This window comes from Muntiacus reevesi, chromosome 3 (genome assembly GCF_963930625.1).
Source record: "Muntiacus reevesi chromosome 3, mMunRee1.1, whole genome shotgun sequence".
NCBI lineage: Eukaryota > Metazoa > Chordata > Mammalia > Artiodactyla > Cervidae > Muntiacus > Muntiacus reevesi.
The window spans coordinates 139728228-139741111 of record NC_089251.1 but is presented as its reverse complement, the minus strand read 5'-3'; the positions used below and the strand labels follow the sequence as shown (position 1 = coordinate 139741111).

The 12884-nt window shown below is 40.7% G+C and overlaps 1 protein-coding gene across 3 annotated transcripts in view; it reads right to left on the bottom strand.

Moving 5' to 3' along the window:
• Positions 1-12459, bottom strand: part of PLEKHM3 (pleckstrin homology domain containing M3) — a 203398-nt gene extending 190939 nt beyond the window's left edge. For all 3 annotated transcript variants that reach the window (XM_065930700.1, XM_065930699.1, XM_065930701.1), the window contains exon 1: positions 12315-12459. The gene's annotated coding sequence lies outside the window, so the exon portion shown is untranslated. The remainder of the gene's footprint in view (positions 1-12314) is intronic.
• Positions 12460-12884: the final 425 nt, after the last annotated feature.

The following is a 12884-nucleotide window of genomic DNA, read 5'->3' as shown; positions in this document are numbered from 1 at the left end:
TGACTTTATTGAGAGTAACTGTCTTCAGGTGCGTGGTTTAGTGCGTGGTTTATAAAGCACTTGATAAGCTTCTGGATAAAATTTTGTAGTAATCTCAACAAGGAGAGGTAAGTAGAGAAGCAGGATTATTTTTTTTTAGAGATGACGAAAGAGACCAGAATGACTCACCTATTGTCAGTCAAAGGCCCCATGGAAAAGAAAAAGAAGTTCCTGCAATCCCTGTCTAATTACTGAGTACAAGCTCAATTACCTTTTAAATCACCTTAAATCACTCAGGGACCCTGATGCTAGAAGGACCATAAACAAGGATTAAGTAAAGTGAATTCAATCCATGAGCCACCCAGTTTTGAGTTTGTTTGCTGGGACAGAGGTGTAGCAACAGGAAAAACACACATTTCTGACACCAGGAGAGGGCTGATGGCTCAAGCACTGCCTTCTGAGCTGAATGACCTCCAGTAAGTCAGGCTGACTCACAACTTCTTGGCCCTTCTTATCTGCAAAGTGGAAATCCTGCCAATGCCTGTATCCCTCAAAGCATCTCTCCATTTGACAGCTGTAATGCACAAATGCAGATAATATATGTGAAATTTTTGTAAAATCTAAAACAATTACTATTCCTGTTAGAAGCTAGTAGATTCCTAAACACACAAACATTTATACTCAACAAGTACTCATAGAGGATGGACCAAGTATCCAAACACTATGTTAGAGATGCTACGGTCACAAAACACAGCTTCTGCCCTCAAAGAGCTTGTGGGGAAACACAACAAAACCAAGTATAAAAAGCACTCTTAAACAGAAGTATACAAAAGGTGTTACAAGAACATAAATAAGAATCATCACAAATCAAGGGACAATAAAAGGTCTTAAGTGACAAAACACAATTAAATCACATAATAACATGTATACAGAGATGACTTCAGCTGAAAGAAACCAAAAACAAAGGAAACAAATGTACAAACAAAACTAATCAGACCTGCTCTAGAAATGATGCTGCTTCTGGCATGAAGCTGTCGACTTACAGGAATATCTTGAAAGGTCCCACCAAAGGGTGCGCTCAACGTGAACTCACCACTGCACAAATGGGAGGCATGCGTACAGGGTGCTTCCTCACAAGCTGCCCAAGTCTATACGACCCATGGGAACATTGCTGGCCAAGAGAAGCCGCTGCTGGGTGGCTGAGATGTCATGAGAAATGAACCCGTGCTTCGCTTCCTGTTGACTTAATTCCCTAGGTCACTACAGCTGATTAGCAGAAGGGAGAATACTCACCACTTTAACCTTCAAAGCAACAACCAGCTTATGTGTGAGCACGTATTCACAAAACTGGTTCCTCCGGGCATTTAGGGTAAATGTACATGAGAAGTAATTATCTGATTTTTTTTCTTTCCTCGGTACACTTGAACCTGCTTAAATATGAGCCCAGATCTTTGTTAAATGGCACCCAGAGAGTACCAGACTCACGATAAGGTCTAAGCAGAAGGTGACTCACTTCTTATTTGAAAGGATGGAGGTATCCAGTGATGATGGACTGCTTCCACAACTTCTCCCTCCCTTTTGGACTCAATTATTGACAATGACCTTGGTTGGCTACCAAGCAGCCTCTTACCAATTCTCTCAGGAAACAAATGAGGCTGCCAAAAGCAGACAAAACATTGTCTTTGACCGTCAAAGATAAGGACAAGGCAAGGTAAAAATAAGAAAACAAGTCTTTGCTATTTTACTACGTACAACACATAGGCCAAAAAATTCTCTGTCCATCATATAGACAAAGGAAAAGTTTACAAAATATGAAAAGGAAGAACACTAAAAACTACATTTTCATCTCTAAATCTTGGTTTAAATGTCCTTTATTATGGACCATGGGCTTCCCAGGTGGCTCAGTAGTAAAGAATTCACCTGCCGACACAAGAGACCTGGGTTTGATCCCTGGGTCGGGAAGATCCCCTGGAGGAGAGCATGGCAACCCGCTCCAGTGTTCTTGCCTGGAGAATGCCATGGACAGAGGAGCCTGGCGGGCCGCAGTGCATGGGGTCACAAAGGGCGGATATGACTGAGCATGCACACATGCACAGACTATTATCATTAGTATAAAATGGACTTTATGAAACAAGTCTGCAATACAAAAACCCTCTGAAGCTGAATTCTGGAGCTCTGATTGGCCTATTTCTTTGACTGTTTTGATCTGACATTAGGATGATAAGCTTATAGGGATTCAAATAGTTCCCCAGCATGAGAAATGACTACTACTAAAGTCTTCAAAAATGCCCTGCAGGGGACTCCTTCAGTGTAGATGGACATACGTTAAATGTGGAAGGTGTATTTAATGAAAAGTTTAAAAAACTACTTAGAGTTCTTACAGCTCCTATGCCAAGACCAAGGTTTAAGTCATTGTAACATTTACTGAGCATTTCAGTTCAGTTCAGTTGCTCAGTCGTGTCTGACTCTTTGTGACCCCATGAACTGCAGCACGTCAGGCCTCCCTGTCCATCACCAACTCCTGGAGCTTACTCAAACTCCTGTCCATGGAGTCAGTGATGCCATCCAACCATCTCATCCTCTGTCATCCCCTTCTCCTGCCTTCAGTCTTTCCCAGCACCAGGGGCTTTTCCAATGAGTCAGTTCTTCTCATTAGGTGGTCAAAGTATTGAAGCTTCAGCTTCAGCATCAGTCCTTCCAACGAATATTCAGGACTGATTTTCTTTAGGATGAACCGGTTGGATCTCCTTGCAGTCCAAAGGACTCTCAAGAGTCTTCTCCAACACCACAGTTCAAAAGCATCAATTCTTCAGTGCTCAGCTTTCTTTAAAGTTCAACTCTCACATCCACACATGACTACTGGAAAAAAGTGCTATTGAGCACTTACTAAAGTGATTATGTGAAGCCTTGTACCTTCATTATGCTGTTAAATCCTCCCAGCAACCCTATCGGAGAGCTACTGCTGTTATTATTATTACCACTTTACAGATAAGGGACTTGAGATTTAAAGAAATGCAGTAATACCTTGTCCAAGCTAACATGGCCAGTAAGTGAGTGGAAACAAGCCTCTAAAACGCACATACCAGCCAGTAGGACAACAGCAAACTAATTACCTTGAGATAACACAGCTAGAGTTTCACACATAAGGTACTTTGAGTGTTAATTTCAAACAGCAAGAACTTTAATAATTATTTTTAAATCTATTTGTGAATCCCACAACTCAGAAAGTTAATTGCTAAATATACTTAATTTACAAAAAAAATAAATCACCTCTGTACTATTTCTGTGTCACTGTAAATTCTCTAAGGGAATGGTGGATGAGAGGTGCCTGAACAAACAGAATAAAAGGCTGTTCTAACTAGCTAACCTCAATTCTCTGAAGTGACCTTGGACATACTGCTTGGAATGTCTGCAAGGGTATAATAACTGTGATTCCATTTTGGCCAAACAAGTGCTTTCAAAAATGTTTACATAGTCCTAATTGCCCTAACCTTTCACTAATGTTTACCAAAGACATCATTTTTCATTTAGCCAATAAATAGAAACACTTGTAAAAATGTTTGCTTAAAAAAAAAAAACCAACCCTGCAAATAAGTGTTTCTGTCAAAAGAATTGAAAGGAATATTTTCAAGTTAGATGTGACTATAGGTAATTCAAACATGCTTCAGCTATTAAGGTACATCCAATTAAACTAAAAATAAACTTTGGGGGGGGGCAACAGGTAGACAGAGGGACAAATACCAGTATATATAGGATTCAAACAAAATAACAAAGTTGACCCACAACTTTCAGTCTTGTTTCTTAAGATGACATGCCCAGGTTTCATACGACCCCACTACAGTGAAAATATAGATACTATATCTGACCTTTTAGTGAAGGGTAATGGTGTTGGAGAAGACTTTTGAGAGTCCCGTGGACTGCAAGGAGATCCAACCAGTCCATCCTAAAGGAGGTCAGTCCTGGGTGTTCATTGGAAGGACTGATGCTGAAGCTGAAACTCCAGTATTTTGGCCACCTCAAGTGAAGAACTGACTCATTGGAAAAGACCCTGAAGCTGGGAGGGATTGGGGGCAGGAGGAGAAGGGGACGACAGAGGATGAGATGGCTGGATGGCATCACTGACTCGATGGGCATGAGTTTGAGTAGATTCCAGGAGTTGGTGATGGACAGGGAGGTCTGGCATGCTGTGATTCATGGGGTCGCAGAGAGTCAGACACGACTGAGCAACTGAACTGAACTGAATTGAACTGAATTACTTTTGGACCACAAGGTCTGGAATTAGAAGACCTGAGTTCGAAGTGTCCATGCACCATTACTACTTCTCAAGTCATTTGAACCTGAATTCTAGTTCTTTCAATGTAGGTCAAATAAGGATTCCTTTCCTACCTCCTCCAAAGATTGTTTTGGAGTGTAAATCAAATGACATAATGTAAGTGCTTTGAGAACTCAAAAGCAGGGTACAGAATACTGACAGGTGTCGTCTGGATGGCACCAGGGAAAAGGTCACCACAGTCTCTTTGATCTCCTCCCATTACAAACCAACAAACTAGTGGAGAGAGTGGTGACAGCAGTCGGTTTTGGAAGCTCTGAGATAAGGTTTTAATTTACTCAAGGGTTCCTCCTGCACTATTCAGGCAGCATTAGTTTCTGTGCTTTCCGGTGGTCTTAGAGTGGAAGGATTCACTAGGACAAGATTCAGGGTGATTCAAAAGGAATATTTCTTCTCAAAGAAGAAATAATGAAGAAGTAATATCTTCCCTTGTCCCCCAAGCTCCTGTACAGCTTGGGCCCTTTGTCCCTTCTCCTCTTCCAGGTTTCTTAAAGAAATGTGTTTGTTTGTTTTTTCAATACTCGCTGACTCTACTTCTCACCACGTGGAAGCACTCTGATTCTGCATCAGATGAAACTGCACAGGCAGAGGTCAACAACAACCTTCATATTGCCAAACCCGGGAGACTTTTCACTCCACAACTGCCTGACCTCTCGGTAGTACTGAACTATTGAACACTCACTCTTTACATTGCTCTCATGAATGCATGACCACAGTCTCTTCCAGCACTTCTCCTTTATCCCTGTATGCGCCTTCAGTCCCTTGTATGAACTCCCTTTCCTATGCCCTTATCACTTTGCTGACAAAGGTCTGTACAGTCAAAGCTATGGTTTTTCCAGTAGTCGTGTATGGATGTAGAGCTGGACCCTAGAGAAGGCTGAGCACCAAAGAACTGATGTTTTTGAACTGTGGTGTTGGAGAAGACTCGAGAGTCCCTTGGACAGCAAGGAGATCAAACCAGTCCATCCTAAAAGGAAATCAACCCTGAATATTCATTAGAAGGACTGATGCTGAAGCTGAAGCTCCAATACTTTGGCCACCTGATGCGAAAAGCCAACTCATTTGAGAAGACCCCGATGCTGTTAAAGACTGAAGGCAAAAGGGACAGGAGGCAGCAGATAGCCTCACCGACTCAATGGACATGAATCTGGGCAAACTCTGGCAGAGAGTGAGGGACAGGGAAGCCTAGTGTGTTGCAGTTCAAGAGGTCTCAAAGAGTCAGACATGAGTGAGTGACTGAACAACAAAATGCCCATATCATAATGTAGGTGCTCCCCTATTTTCCTCATAACCGTCTTATTTAGTTCCTCTTCCACTGGGTGATCTTCTCCATCCCTGTGGCTTTCAGTAGAAGTCCACGTGGAGATGAGAAGTATTGTTCTCCTGAGTTCTTGACTCACACATGCCACTGCCTTTCAGACTTCCCCTAGCTCCTAACATGCACAAAACCGAACTCCTCACCTAACCCTCAGCCTGCCCCTCCTCTTGGCATTCTCCATAGAGTGAAGGATATCATCATCCTTGACCCTACTGGCTCCCTCCCCCACAAATCACTCTGAGCAGCAAGTTATGTTAACTCTACTTCTCTGACATCTGCCAAATGTATCCCTTTCCCTCTTTCTTTACAACCTTAGTTCAGACACCAGCCAGTTTCCATCCTTTATTTTTGCCTTCCACTAATCCATTCACTACACTGCAGTCAGAGAGGGTTTTCTAAAAATAGTGATAAAACTGTTATTTTCTGGATAAATCTTAATATTTCTTAACACTGCCTATAAGAGCTCCAGTCGACTTACTTTCCTAGGGTTACCTCTTAAATCTCCAACTCTTATCCCGTACCCCCCACACAGGCCCACGACTTGGCTAGTTCTCATTCAGCCTTCAGGTCTTTGCTGAGGTACCACTTCTTCCCTGACTTCCCATGTCCATTCTGGACATCCCTCTTGTGAGGTCCCACAGCACACACATTTCCTCAATTACAATGCTTTTCACTCTGTAAAAATAGCCTGTTTACTTGTCTGTCTCCCCTACTAGACGGCAACCTTCACGAAGGCAAGACTGTGCCTGTTTCCTTCAAGATTATATCTCTGACTCCAACTATAAGAGGTATGTGTCATGGCATAAACAAGTGCTCAATCCTTACTTGTCTAATTAACAAACCAGTGAATCCCTGAGGGTGGAAGAGAAGTTGCTCTGGAAAAGTTTATGAGAAAAGATCACTTAGCTAATTTCCTGGAGCATAAAAACTGTTGGGTTACATTTCCAATGTTTTCTAACCTATAATACATGTTCCTTGTTCTATGAAAATCTATAATCACATCTGTAGACTACCGGGTGAAATGAATATTTAGCAATTTTGCAGTTAGATAAATGTCCACAGGTAAACTGGATAATACAGACCAAGGCAGCTTCAGTTTGCACTGAATTATAAATTGGTTACACTAATCATGGTAACTAGGTGAATAATTTCTTCCATACTCATAAATGTGACATATAATCAGAGAATCAAATTCAAAACACAAAACTCAAATTGACAGTTAATGAGTGTATGAAAAACAAACAAAATGTTAGTGAAAAACAGCATGCCTGACATCTTAATACAATGGCCTCTATATTTTGACTTTGGTTTTTTGCTCATAACTCATGTTGCCACTAACATTAACTATACTCATGAACCAAATAAACTTCTTATCCTATTGTCAATATGAAGGTGAATGATGTGGGCTTTTTATTGCTGTCTGCTAATACCTACAGTAGCCAATGAAGCAGAGCAAACATAGGCATGGAATTCACTGCTGGTGGTTATTCTTACCACACTCAGTAACCAGTTCTCTGAATTATTTAGCTTGCATCAGAAACTCCAAGCTAGAATACAGTTCAGCTACTTAAGAACCAAATACTAAATCCACTCTAAAAGAAAAAGGAAAAAGAAAAATGGCGATTCCTTGTTAGATATTCCTCCACAGTTTCTTTTAAAGGGTAAACACGCCCCATGAAGAAAATCAGCATTTGGCTAACAGCCAGTGGGGCAAGAGACACTTTCAGTACTTTCCTACAGATGTGGAGGAGAGGGCATATCAAAATATCAAAGGAAGGTAATAGAAAAAGGAAGAAGAGCAGCAGTGGTCTGGGGCTCCTGAAAAGTGTCCATAGACAGAGAATCCTAAACATTTACCCAAATGGTCTAACCTTTTCAGGTTTCTATTAAAAGAAGGTTTTCTGAAACCAGTAATTAAAATAGTACCCTGCAACCTGCCTGCTTCTTAAATATGTAAATGTATGACTTGACTTCAAGTATCATAGGAAAGCTGCACACAAGATTAAACTGGTATAGAGTACGTTAAGTACTTGATAAATATTCAGCAAGTATTAGCTTTGCATGGTTTTTAATGCAGATGTTACCAGCCCTAGTTTGGTTTTCCTAGTAATAACGTGCAAGGTGTTTTTTTTTTTTTTTTTTTCGCTAATGGCTATATATCCATCATAGTTCTTTGATTTCCACTTGTATAATTAACCTGAGTCTACGGCCCAAAGCCTAAAATCCATCAATCAATGAGAAAAAAAGACTTAATGAAACTCAACTACGAGTTTCCTTATTGTATTATTTCAGTATGCTACTCATCCATCCTTCTACCATAAAGCTTATACTGATTATCTGTATTGACAAATAAGTTATCCTACTTTGTTTTCAATCTTCTCAACCATATTTGTTATTTCCTATCTCATTGTCTTTCTTTAAAACATCACTTTCTCACACATATTTTAGTTATTTATGAATTTTTATTTTCTCCATTATTTGACTGGACAATGTCTTAGATCATGGTATTCCCCATAGCATAGAGTTTTTAACGGCATTTAAAATAATATTTGTTAACTATTATGGTTATAAACAACTACTATATACTTACTGTTAAATGTTTTGAAAATACAGTAAAATGTTCAAGGGGAAATAAACTATGCTTAGTCATCCTCCAATGGGAAAAAAAAAGTGTTGCTCCATTTTGGCCCTTTCAATCACCTTCCTTATGTAGGTAGATTTTCTGCTTTTTTAAACATAGTTGAGAGTTATTATGGTCTTCCCAGGTGGCTCAAATGGTAAAGAATTTGCCTGCAGTGTGGGAGACTCAGGGTTAGATCCCTGGGTCGGGAAGAATCCCTAGAGAAGGGAATGGCTACCCACTTCAGTATTCTTGCCTGGAAAATCCCATGGACAGAGGAGCCTGGAAGGCTTCAGTCCACAGGGTCACAAAGAGTTGGACATAGTTGAGCAACTAACATTTTTCACTTATACACAAATATTTCTCTAACCGATCTCCTCCTATTTACCAAAAATTGGTAAATACCTTTCCATACTGTTAAAACCCTTCAGAAACATCCTTTTAAAAGTCTGCATAACACCGTATCTTTTGACAGTAGCATAATTAATTCAAACTGCTCCCCTCCTGTTGGGCATTGAGACTATTGTCAATACCTGACTTTTCTAACCAAAGCTATATTAAGCACTTGTGAATGTCGACTTTTTAAATACTTCTTATAAGTTCCCTTGGACAGACTGCTAGAACTGGAACTACTGGACTGAGGAGTAGACACATTAGTGAGATTTTTGACATTCAGTCAACAAGTTTTTCAGAAAGGTTTAACATCTGTGTACCTCTCACAGCATCTGAGAGTGTCTGCTCTACTGCACGCTAAATGAAGTGAAGAGCTAGAATTTTAAAAAATCTATGTAAATTTGAGAGCTGGAAAAACAGTTCCGGGCTGTTGTTTCAATTTCATTTATTTGATTAATGGAAAGAGAAAGCATTTTTTTTTCTTTTTTTCGTTTTTATTTGAGAATCACTTTCATATGACTATTAGCCCTTTAGTTTTCTCTTCTATGGATAGTCTGTTCCTGTCTTTGTAGTCTTCTATTATGGTGTAACAAATTCCCACAAACTTAGAACCTTAATACAACACCCATTTCCTCGAAATTCTGAAGGTTAGAGTCTGGGTGGGGTTGGCTAGGTTCTCAGCTCAGGCTCTCCTTCACAAGGTTGAAATCAATGTGCTGGTCAGGCTGTGTTCTTAACCAACGGCTCTGGTAAAGAATCCAGTTCTGAGCTCATCCAATTTGCTGGCCCTCATTCTGAGGTCCCATTTTCCACGCTGGGTCACCCTCAGCAATTCTAGGTCTCCTGCCTTTCTCTAGGCCGACCCATTCCTTCTCAAGCATTCCCTCCATCTTCAATACAGCAACAGCACGTTCAGTCCTTCTCCGGCTTCAGAACTCTCGATTTCCCTAGCCTGAGAAAGCTCTCCTCTTTTACAGGCCCCTTTGATTAGGTTTGACTTCCCTGGTTGCTCAGACAGTAAAGTGTCTGCCTATTATGCGGGAGACCCGGGTTTGATCCCTGGGTCAGTAAGATCCCCTGGAGAAGGAAATGGGAACCCACTCCAGTATTCTTGCCTGGGAAATCCCATGGACGGAGGAACCTGGTAGGCTACAGTCCACAGGGTTGCAAAGAATCAGACACGACTGAGCGACTTCACTTCACTTTGAATAGATTTGGCCCACCAGCTCATTCCCCTATTTTATATTCAACTGTGCCATGTAACATAATATGATCAAGGAAGTGACACTTCATCATTGCAACAGGTTCTAGGGATTAGGGCATGCAATCCCAGGGGAGGGGCATTTTCAGAACTGTGTGGGCCACAGTGTCTTAGGTGTTGCTTCTGATCATTTGTTTGTTCTCTTTATGATGTCTTGACTGTGTGAATTTACCAAATAAGTGAATCTTACTGATGACTGCCAGAGGGTGCATTTTCACAATAGCAAAGACAGCTGTGGACAGGGCCTGCTAAGTGCTAATAGAGATTCTGAACACAGTGGATTCTCCGCACCCTTGGCTTCCACATCCACAAATTCAACCAATCACAGATTGAACATATCTGGGGAGAAAAGAACTCCAGAAAGTTCCAGAAGCAAAACTTGAATTTGATGGGCACCAGGCAACTATCTGCAGATTCCCTAATGACTCAGTGGTAAAGAATCTGCCGGCCAATATGGGAGACGCAGGTTCGAATCCTGGGTCAGGAAGAGCCCCTGGAGGAGGAAATGGCAACCCACTCCAGTATTCTTGCCTGAGAAATCCCATGGACAGAGGAGCCTGGTGGGTTACAGCCTATGGGGTAGCAAAGAGTAATATATGACTTAGCAACTTAAAAAAAAGGCAACTATTTACACAGTATTTTCATTGAAATCACAGCTATTTACATAGAATATACATTATATTAGGTACTACTAGTAATCTTATAGTACCGAGGAGTCTGGCAGGCTACAGTCCACGAGATCACAGAGTAAGACACAACTGAGTGACTAACACTTTCATAAGTAATCTAAAAATGATTTAAATTACACCAGAGGATGTGCATAGGTTAAGTGCAAGGCACTACATCATTTTATATAAAGGTCTTGAGGATTCTTGAATTTTGGTATCTGAGAGATCTTGAAACTGAGTCCCCTTGTGTATCGAGGGATGACTGTATATAACTTTGCTAACACTGCTGTTTTTAAAAGATTTAATTGTGGGAAAAGTTACAATATGAAAGTTACTATCCTATTTTTAAGGGTACAGTTCCTTACTGTTAAATACATTTACCTTGTTGTGCAACTAATCTCTAGAACTCTTCATTTTGCAAAACTGAAACTATACCCATTTAACAACTGTCCATTTCAACCCTCCCCCAGCTCCTGGCAATCACCATTTACTTTTAACATTGCTATATCTTTATGTATTTATTAACAAGCATGTATATTGCAATTTCTACATGTGCTGTTCTAAGAACTTTAAAAATATTAACTCATTTAATCCTCATAATAACCCTATGAGATCAGTATTCTCATTCCCATACCAAAGATTAAGAAACACAACAAATAAACTACTCAAGGTTACACAATAGGAAGTGACCAAGCAGGAATTCAAACCCAGAATGGCTTTATAGTTCTTGCTATGAACCATTACATGGTGAAAATACTCACTGTAAAGGCAAACTCTTCATTCACTAATATTATTTCCTTGATGTGCATGACTTTAAAACACTCTTTTATGTGCAATCACTCTAATATTCTTCTAGTAACTAAAAGTTAGACTATATGACCCAGAAAGACTAATGCCTACTTATTTTTCAGCCCAGTTTTGGTTAAGGCATTTTTTTTTTAAGCTAATGAAACAAAAATTGCTTTGTATCTTAAGGTGTGCCAAAGTATCTTATAAATGAATACAAATTGTAATTGATTATGGCAACTGAAATTAATATATCACAGGAAAAAAGCCTAGATATTTCTCTTTTCCAAGAAGAAAGAAAACTTCCAAATAAGTTTACAACAGCAATACTCAATCTCGGTTTAACCTGATAGATTCTAATCTGTTTTGCTTTGCAAGCTATAAATCTAGGTCAGTCTTTATTTGTCATTCATTTGTATATCTCAGTAGTAACTTAATTTGTTTGAGGAATGGGTCTAAAATTTCCGGATCTCAATCTTTTAGCTTAGTAATCCTTTTACAGAAGACCAAATCATGCTTGTCATCAGTCACACAGTGGCATTTACTATATATTAAAAACGAGCAAGGTCAACAGAAGGAATCGTTGTAATCTGAGAGCCCTAGTTAGATGCGAATTAAAAGCTGTGCTGAGGCCTCGTTTCTAGGACCCAGGAGGGGCGGTGAGGGGTGGAGCGGAGGACTTAAAAAAAAACGCACAGAACAGGATCAGCTATTTCAACTGCTTTCTACTTATATACCTGATTCATAAAAATAAATAGACAATGCATCAAATAATCTCCTCTCACCTACTATCCACTGCATTATTGTGCAATTTTCAGGATGAAATAAAAACCAGAGGATGGAAGAAAATAGCAAAATCACCGCTACCCTAGGGAGCTTCTCGATATTTACAACGCTGTCATCCCCACACCCTTCCCCCAGTGGCCAGCCAGGCGGCAAAGAAGCAGGCAGATGCTCACCTGGCCACCGACTGCTTTTCTCCTTTCACCTGCAGGGCCTGCAACCTACTCCAGGCTGGGGCTAGGTTTCGGCAGCCCGCCCTCCTCACGGTGACAGCCCATTTGGCCAGCGACCACTCCGGCCGGCTTTCTGTTTACAAGCGCTTCTTGCGGTCCCACACTTAAATGCTTCCTTCCAGCAGCCAGGGAAGCGAGACTCCGACACACAAGGTTCCAGCCGCAAGGACTCATCTACCTTGCACTAGGGACCCAGCGCCCGGCAAGGCCCAACCGCACCCTCCTGGCCTCCTTACCTCTCTGTTTTCTCACAGTGTTCATCACACACGTCTTGAAAACAGTGCTATGTGCCTCAGAGCCTCCTCTCTGCTTTTCTCAACACCCAAATGGATGTCTACAATTCGAAATTTTTACTTGGAACAAACCTGGAACTAGTTTTTAGCAGCTCCCTTGGCTAAGAGAATTTGAGAAAGAACTTTTTTCTGAAAATAGCACTATTAGAACCTAGAGGTTGCTTCCCATTTGCGGTTTGGAGCTGCAGTGAAAGTCAATATTCATTGCCCTTTCATGTTG